The 8,745-nt window shown below is 41.1% G+C and overlaps 1 long non-coding RNA gene across 2 annotated transcripts in view; it reads right to left on the bottom strand.

The window, feature by feature from the left end:
* Window positions 1-850: 850 nt before the first annotated feature.
* Window positions 851-8,745, bottom strand: part of LOC106727478 — a 37,320-nt gene continuing 29,425 nt past the window's right edge. For both annotated transcript variants that reach the window (XR_001363692.1, XR_001363694.1), the window contains one exon: window positions 851-864. This is a non-coding gene — a long non-coding RNA (uncharacterized LOC106727478). The remainder of the gene's footprint in view (window positions 865-8,745) is intronic.

Here is an 8,745-nt window from a genome sequence, read left to right as displayed (position 1 = left end):
GGAAGACAGATGGGGAAGAAGTACTTGGAAGGGTGATGAGTTCTGCAAATGAGAAGTATGAGGTGCTTTGGGAGCCTCTACTAGGGGACAGGGAGCCAGACTTGAGTGGGGGTGAGTGGAAGAAAGTAGGGATGTCTTCTGTGAGAAAGTCCTACCCACAATTTCCCATGTACCCAAGCCAAAATGTTCACACTAGCACTCAAATGTGCAATATCTGTAACTTTATTAGCATAAGTCTGATGGGCTAAAGTAACATTCTCTTTCAAGCATTCTTTTCCAGTTTAATTCACTTTTTTTCAAGTTCCTTTTAATTGACAAATATACCTTTTTCTCCTAACAGCTGCTGAGTAGTGTCTTAAGAGCAAGATAAGATCCATTTTTAAATAAAGAAAGTATTTTTTTTCTCATAAACTATAGAGTATAAAGTCTGCACCTTGCTACCCATTCAGGTGTCCCTTGACCCCCAGTTCTATGACCTTGGGCAAGTCACCTCATCTGTGTCCTGGAGAGAACACTGTCTATCTCAGAGGTTGGCATGAGAGGTAATTGGATGAAATATTTAAAAGCAGGAAGGACAGAGCCTAAACTGTAGAATGGGGTAGGTTTCGGGAACTGTTAGTCATACTTCTCTGTTCTCCCATTAACCTTAGAAACCCAGACTGGTTTCGAAAACTTTTGAATTTAAAAAAAAAGCCCAGCCAGTATGTCTCAGTGGTTGAGCATCCACCTATGAACCAGAAGGTCAGGGCTTCATTCCAGGTCAGGGCACATGGGCTTGATCCCCAATAGGGGGCGTGTAGGAGGCAGCTGATCAATGATTTTCATCATTGATGTTTCTATCTCTCTCTCCCTCTCCCTTTCTCTCTGAAATCAATAAAAAAAAATATTTTTTAAAAAAAGAGAAAGAAAGAAAGAAATGCTGTATTCTTCATACTCAACAATACTCTGGTTCACTTTAATGCTAAGAAGCCATGATTATGTTTTCTACAAGGATAGATACCTAATAATAAATACATACGTGCCTATTTAGAGAGGGACAGAAAGAGAGCAAGAAAGCTGCTCCTTCAAGGCAAAAAGAAATATAAATAGGGCAAATATCATCATTCAGATTTCTGTTTTATTTGCTACTAGTTTTGTAGTTTAAAGTCAGAGAAATGGATTCCTGACCTGGAATGGCAGATTTGGAAAGAAACTAAACAGAAGTCATTTGGTGTTGCCAGTGGTAAGGGTTGCAAACAAGTAAACAGATGCGGAAATGATGAGCATCGTGACATTACAGATTCCCTTTGAATGTGAACACTCCCCCGCCTTCTGTTGCTATCTGGAGTGTAGATACTCCGCACGCCACTCGTTCATCTTTGTTCCCCATCAGCCTCCTACTTTCTAGACTCTACCTCTTAGTTTTACTAAAAAGCTTTTCAAAGATGACGGTCTAGGATAAAGAATCAAACCCTGGAATTATCTGAGCTCCGGCAACACAGAAGACATAAAAATCCACAGCATCATAGCTCTCAGTGGGTTGATAAATAGCACTTTTATCCTCACCTTGGGTTCCCGGGGTGTTATGGTAATGTAACGTGCCACCTTTCTTTATTTACTGTCTCTGCCTCCTTTTATTTATAGAGACTGACAAAACCAGACATCTATATTTTTTGTTTTGTGTGGTTTTGGGGGGAAGGTGGATCTATAAATGCACTATTTTCAAAATAATGTAGTAAGTGCAGCCTAATAAAGGTTTTTTCCTAAAGGCAGTGTGACTACCTCCATAAAGTAAATTTAAAGATAAAAGCTGTTTGGAAATCTGTCTTGAGTTGTTGAAAAAAAATAATGGATGCAATAAATAAAATGTTAGAAAAAAATTTACTAATATATAAAAAACCACATCTATTCACACACACACACACACACACACACACACACACACGCACACACACATCCAGCTGTTTCACTGTCTTCTATGCAGTTTTCATTCTATGCATGCATTTCACAAAGCAACCTTAATTTAAATGCCATTGAAGGTTTTGCTTTCTAAACTTATATCCCCAGTTTTCTACAGAACAAACAAGTTTTGTTCATGCACTGTGAATCTATGTAATTTAATTACTATTAATGGCTTCAGTCACAATGATTTATATTTTGATAATCACCACCTTCTGAAGAATTCAAAGTTTTAAAAACAGCACCTTGGATAGCTCGTAAGCCCTCCTGCTCCATTTCTACAGATGGGAAAACTGAGGTTCTAAAGAGGATATGGGACTAGCCAGGATTATTCTTAGCAGATCCTGGACTGCAACTCCAGACCCAACCATGGCTTTCTGCCCAACCACAGCTGCCTCCTGACAGCCCCCAGAATCTCTGCTCCATCCTGAATGGGTGTTGCCGGGGGTGGAGAGCACAGAAAGATAACATCCTACTGGTCGCTTTTCCCCACTCAAGTGGACCAGGCAACGCTACCTGCTTCTACCAAAGGCTGGTTTGAATGGTCTGATCCTAATCTGACTACTCAGAATGTGATTACTTTTCTATTTTTGAAAAACTTTTCTGTATTTCATGGGAAGCTGAGCCCGGGGACTGGGTTCCACACAGTTGCAATCCTGACCATCGTGCGGTAGAATCCGAGGCTCTGTGAAGATGGTATGCACCCTCATGTAAATTTTACTGCATCCAAGTCACATCAAAGGACTGGGCCGTGCCTCTCCTGGAGGTAACTCCCTGGGATACCTCTTGGCGCTTTGGGGTGAGACAGGGGCCTGCAGGGAACTCAGAGCTACCTGACTTTTTCAGAGACATGGAGTCAAACCCAGAAGCCAAGCCATCTATAGACCAGCTCGATCCTGGGCAGCTGGGTCCATGCAGGAAAGGCTTTTCTCTGGGCTGACAGAACTCATGCAGCTCACACAGTCCCGGGGCAGGTTTCTGCCGGCACATGCCATGAGCCTGCAGAGCCCGGGCGTTAGGAGGGCAGGTGGCAGCAGGGCTCGCGGATCGTGGGAGTGCTGGTGAGTTGCAGTTTCCCTGAGTGTCCCCTGAAAGAGTGGTCCTCCTCGCCGGGGCTTCAGCTGCCCAGCTGTGGGCCAGGGAACCGGGAGCCCCCGCCCCCTCCCCAGCTGGCCCAGGCAGCCATCGTCTGCAATAATGTTTAGTAATGGCTGAGCACAGCTGCCTTTGAACTGACGACCTGGTAATCTGCACTAGAAAGGCCCGGATCCCTTGACAAATCCCTCGAGCCTCCAGCCTGGCCATTTGTTTGACTTGTTGCTCTTAAAGTTTCACATCATTTTCAACATGTTAAGCCACCACTTCAAGCGCATTATTGAGTCTGCGGGAAAAGGCAGCCCTGGGCCTGTGTTATTCGCCACTTGGCCCTCGTCCTTTTCTTTCACAGCTCGCCCGCCGGAGCAGGCAGGCATCGCGCGGGTGTCAAGATGCAGTGCTGCTTCGCTCATCTGAAGGATCCATCTGCTGAATAGCTACAGAGGAAGCAGCGCTTGAAGAAATGCTTTAGTGAGCACCTACATGCCCAAGTAGACGACTCTTCGTGAACAATAGTGATACAGCGCCCTGCGAGAGTTCGCAAACACACAGATGGCTGCTCCAGAACAACCAAGCATTTGTCAGGAATGTTAGACAGAGGAAGTTCTATTTCACTCACTGTTACCGCTGCCAGCACCATCCGTTTAATACAGAACTTGCAGACCCCAAAAATCATCTTACTTCTGCTTTATGAGCAATACTGCACTCGTGTGTGCTCCTGGAACTGGACGTATATAGTTACATGCTTAGAAATAGGCATTTCCTTCTTAGTCTTTCACCCAACCAACATAGGGTCATAACTATTCCATGAATCACATGTATGTTTATTAAGTATGTATTATCTACTAAAGAAAACCAAACATTGTATAAAATATGACCCAATTAGAACTCCTGGATCATTTCAGAATTTTAAAACTATTCTTATTGGCTTTTTTGCCACTTCCTATTTCTTTATGAATTTAAAGACAACAAAACTTATCTGAAGTCTGATGCAATAAAAAATATGTGGAATATGTCAGAACTGTGTTTTTCTTTTTTTAAATGGTTATCATTTTTTGCCACTTCCTGGTGCTTTATGGATGTAAGGCATTATAATCTTTTATATTCTATCCAAACTGACACCTCGCTTTGTGCCCAGTATAACTCTGCTTGAGGAATTCTCTAGTGGTGAGTATTTGGCAGCATTATTTTTTATCTTATGTACTGATATTTATGACAAGAGTGAGAAATGTGCAGGATAGCCAAATTCCTTCCTTAGTCCATAGACACACTTTATTCCAAAAGAAAAGTAATGTTTTTGCTCATGCTGTTTTGCAAAAGACCTAAAAAGGGAAGCATTAGGCAAAACGTTTTACTATTCCTTTGAGTTTGGGGGAAGAGGTATGAGGGCTTGTAATAAACATATGTAGTTATTATGCTTAAAAATGGGCATTTCCACCCAACCAACATATGATCATATGATCAATTTTAAAATAAACTAGCAATACTATGTGTTTCCAGTAGTATCTTAAGTTTGAAAGTTCCAGATTGAAAGATAACCTTCCTAAGCATCTTTTTCCCAAAAGCATTTGCCATGGTCCCTCACTGTGGGATCCTGGGGGAAATGAGTACAATTTCCCTGATCCCCTTATGGTTGCTAGACCTTACTTTCCACAGCCCATGATCTAAAAGCATATTTGTCTTTTTTCTTTAACTTATCCCCATCAGGTATTGAAGAACAGAAACTTTCCTCAAAGTAGACAACTTCAAGGTTAAATGGTTTAACTACTGACCATGCCACAGGCCAATTGTTAAGCTAGGACTCCCTGCCCTTTTTACTCCACTGTTAGGACTCAATCTAGAACCTTGACTAAAGACACAACAAGTCAGGAGGGTGGTCAGTGTTACTTTCCTGTATTTGTTCTGGGGATTGAAGGGGTAAGTGAAAATGAGGACTATTTCTGGAGCCCTTAGCAGAGAAAGTTGGATTGTACTTCCTATGAAGAGAAACATGTTGAATACAGAGGAGCTCTATATCCTAAACTGACAACTCTTTTTGCTAGTGGCTTTTTACACAGCAAATATTTAATAAGGAATCCTTTAATGATCAAAGGGTTTTTTCAAGTATCACTATTCTCAGGACTCAACAGGCTCTAACAGTTACGCTGTATTTATCAACTCGGGCTGCTGTAACACAATGTCACAGAGTAGGTGCCTTAAATGACAGAGATTTTTATTTGCACAGTTCTGGAGGCTGGAAGCCCAAGGTCAAGGTCTCAGCAGGTTTGGTTTCTTCTGAGGCCTTTTTCCTCGACTTACAGATGACTACCTTCTCCTGTGTCTTCACTTAGTTATCTCTCTGTCTGTGTTGTTTGTGCCTTAATCTCTTCTTCTGATAAATAGACCAGTCATATTGAATCACAACCCGTCAATATGACCTTTTACTTTAATTATTTCTCTAAAGGCCCTTGCTCACATTCTGAGGTACTGGGGGTAGGACTTCAACAATGAATTTGGGAAAGTTACACAATTCATCCCATAACATATGCTTATGAGAAACATGAGGTACCTCTTAAATGGTAATGTTTGTTTGGGTTATTCATCATGTTCTTACATTTTAAACGTAATGGTGATGCTAAGTTACTTATTGGTCTATGTGGTGCGGAAAGACAGAAGACTTGAAATTCAGGCAGAGTTTAGAAGATTTTCTTGAGACTATTAGTGAAGTACTTATCCTGTAGCTGTGAGATACAACATACTCCAGCTTATAACAGGAAGGGGTCCAAGAGGAGGTGCAATTTACCTGACATGTTTATATGTAGCCTAGTGAGGTCGAAGGAATAGTGTGGTAGAAATCAAGAGAGCTGAGTTTTACCCTGATGAGAAGGGACTTGCCTCAGGGCACTTGTGGCTTATTTCCTCAGTAAAGGGTAGCAGTTAAGAATAAACTTCTGGGGTCAGATTACCTAGGCTCAGATCTACCACCTATTAGCTGTGTTATCTTGAGAAAACTACTTAACCTCTCTGTCCTTCTGGTTCCTTATCTGTAAAAATAACAATAACCTACCTAAAAGGCAGTGAGATTAAATAATGCTCTATCTCCAATGCACTACAACAGTGTCTGTCATGATATAAAGCTTGGGTATTTATCACTTTTGTCTATAAAATGCAAGGGTTAAAAGAAATACTTTTTAAGTCTCTTTAGACCAGTGGTTCCCAAACTTATTTGGCCTACCGTCCCCTTTCCAGGAAAAATATTACTCAGCCCCTGGAAATTAATTTTTTTTTAAATTTTAATAGCAGTTACTCATGGCCCCCAAATGCACCTGTGGCCATCACCGCCCCCCTGGATCGCTGCAACGCCCACCGGGGGGCGGTAGCGCCCACTTTGGGAATCACTGCTTTAGACTCTAAAGCTAAGACACTAATGTTGTTATTATGTTTTATGATTTTCAAAATTTCTGCTTGGCACTTGCCAATCAACATTTGTAGACACTGTAGCACCTCAGGAGTAAATTCTCTTCATACTCTTTTATAATAAATTAGCTGTTTTATACTTTAGAGAATCAAATGCTCTGTCCATCACTTTACCAGAAGCTCCTGAAATTACTCTGTATCAGTTCTTCAGCATAATACAATTTGCCCTAAAACACAAATAAGGTAGTACCATATTGCTTTCTGCTGTATTTCTCTGTTATGCTGCAAAAGTTTTTCAGTTTGCTTTCATAATATTCAATATTTTATTGTGGGTAGGGGAAAGTAATAGCATTTTTCATGCTCATAATGAGGATACTAAAGCATTCTATGATTAATAAATATATCAGACCACTATGAAGGTGCCTTTCATTTAGAAAATCAAGCATTCAGAGACACTTTACCCTCAATTACAACTCTTTTATGGAAGTTGTTGGCAATTTAATTGATAATTAAGAAACATGATAGATGAACCATGGATTGGGAAGAAGAGGAATAGTAACTATGAGAAGGCAATGGGAATACTTGTTAAAAATATAGATCCCAGATCTTTCTTTGGAACTCTTGGGTGGGGCCAAGGACTCTATTTCAGTGAGTGACCCAGGCTATCCTTAAGGCTAGTCAGGTTTGGGAAACACTGCAATAGTCCAGAGATTAGATATGCAGAACCAGCCCTTGAGAAAAGAACCGGGGGGAACAATACTTTATATGAGGCCAGTATTACCTGAATGCTAAAATAAAAAATAGCACAAAAAAGAGCCTACAATCAAATCTCTCTCATGAACTTAGACACAAAAATCCCCAACAAAATGTTAGCAAATTGAATCCAATAATATATATATATATATATATATATAGAGAGAGAGAGAGAGAGAGAGAGAGAGAGAGAATATGCAAATTAGGCGGGGATGCTGTAACGGTTACGACCAGCTCAAAAGGAGGGGTCTGGCAGGGGTCCAGAGCCTGAGAGAACAACACGCAGGGAGGCCGGCCCCCAACCCTAGCCCCGCAGCCATGGCACTGAGGTGCTGGGGCCAGAACAGAGACACAAACCCACGGGGAGCCGGGTTTGATTCTGATCAAGGGCATGTGCCTAGGTTGCAGGCTCCTCCTAGGCCTGGGTCCAGGTCAGGGCTCATGCAGCAGGCAACCAATCAAAGTGTGCCTCTCATATTGATGTTTCTCTCTGTCTTTCCCTCTCTCTTCCATGCTTTCTAAAAATCAATGGGAAAATATCCTCATGTGAGGATTAAAAAAAAAGAAGAAGAAGAAAGAAATGTCATATTCTATGAAAGAGACATCTTGAAAATGCTTTAAAAAAGTTGTCATTTTTTCGTGGTGAAGGGACTGGAGTCAATGTTGATGAAAACACCTTGGCATCTGCGGCGGCTGGCAGTGGCAGCAGTAGCGGGGTGATGGGGATGGCACCTTCCCCTGATCAGCCTGGTTGCCTCCTGCAGAGGGAGCGGGCCTAAGCTGTCAGTAGGACATCCCCTGAGGGCTCCCGGGGATGAGGGCTCCAACTGTGAGAGGAGGTAGGCTGGGCTGAGGGACCTGTTCCCCAGTGCATGAATTTCGTGCACCGGGTCTCTAGTATAAAAATAATTAAATAACACAACAAGCAAAATTTATTCCAAGTATTCAAGGCTGATCCATTATTCAAAAAGTCAACAATGTTATCTAACAAATCAACAGGCTAATGAAGAAAAACATGATTATATCAACTGATGAAGGAAAAGCATTTGATAAAATTCAACATTTATTCATGATTTTTTTTAAAAAGACTCAGCAATCTAGAAATAGAGGAGAACTTTCTCAACTTGATAAGAACATCTACAAAAAATCTACAGCTAACATTATTCTTAATGGTGAAAGATTGAATGCCTTTTTCCCTAAGACTGGGAAAAAGGAAAAGATGCCCTATGTTACTGCTCTTATTCAACATAGTTAATTTAAAAAAGTCTTGGATGAAAAAAAAAATCATAAAAATTTTAGAAAAAAAATTTTTTTGTGACCTAATGCTAGGAGAAAAGTTCCTAAACTTGATACCAAAAGCACAATCCATAAAAGGAAAATATGATAGGTTGTACTTCATCACAACTTTAAAATTTTGCTCTGCAAAGAACCCTTTTAAGAGGATAAAAAGATAAGCTACAGACTGGGAGAAAATATTTGCAATATATCTGATGGACTCTTAAAATTCAACCATAGAACAGACTGTCAAACTACAGCGGGAAGGCTGGGGAGGGTTGGGGGGCG

Source organism: Myotis brandtii, unplaced genomic scaffold, assembly GCF_000412655.1.
Source record: "Myotis brandtii unplaced genomic scaffold, ASM41265v1 scaffold112, whole genome shotgun sequence".
Classification (NCBI taxonomy): domain Eukaryota; kingdom Metazoa; phylum Chordata; class Mammalia; order Chiroptera; family Vespertilionidae; genus Myotis; species Myotis brandtii.
Note: the sequence above shows the minus strand (reverse complement) of the source record. Positions and strands in the feature narration are given on the sequence as shown.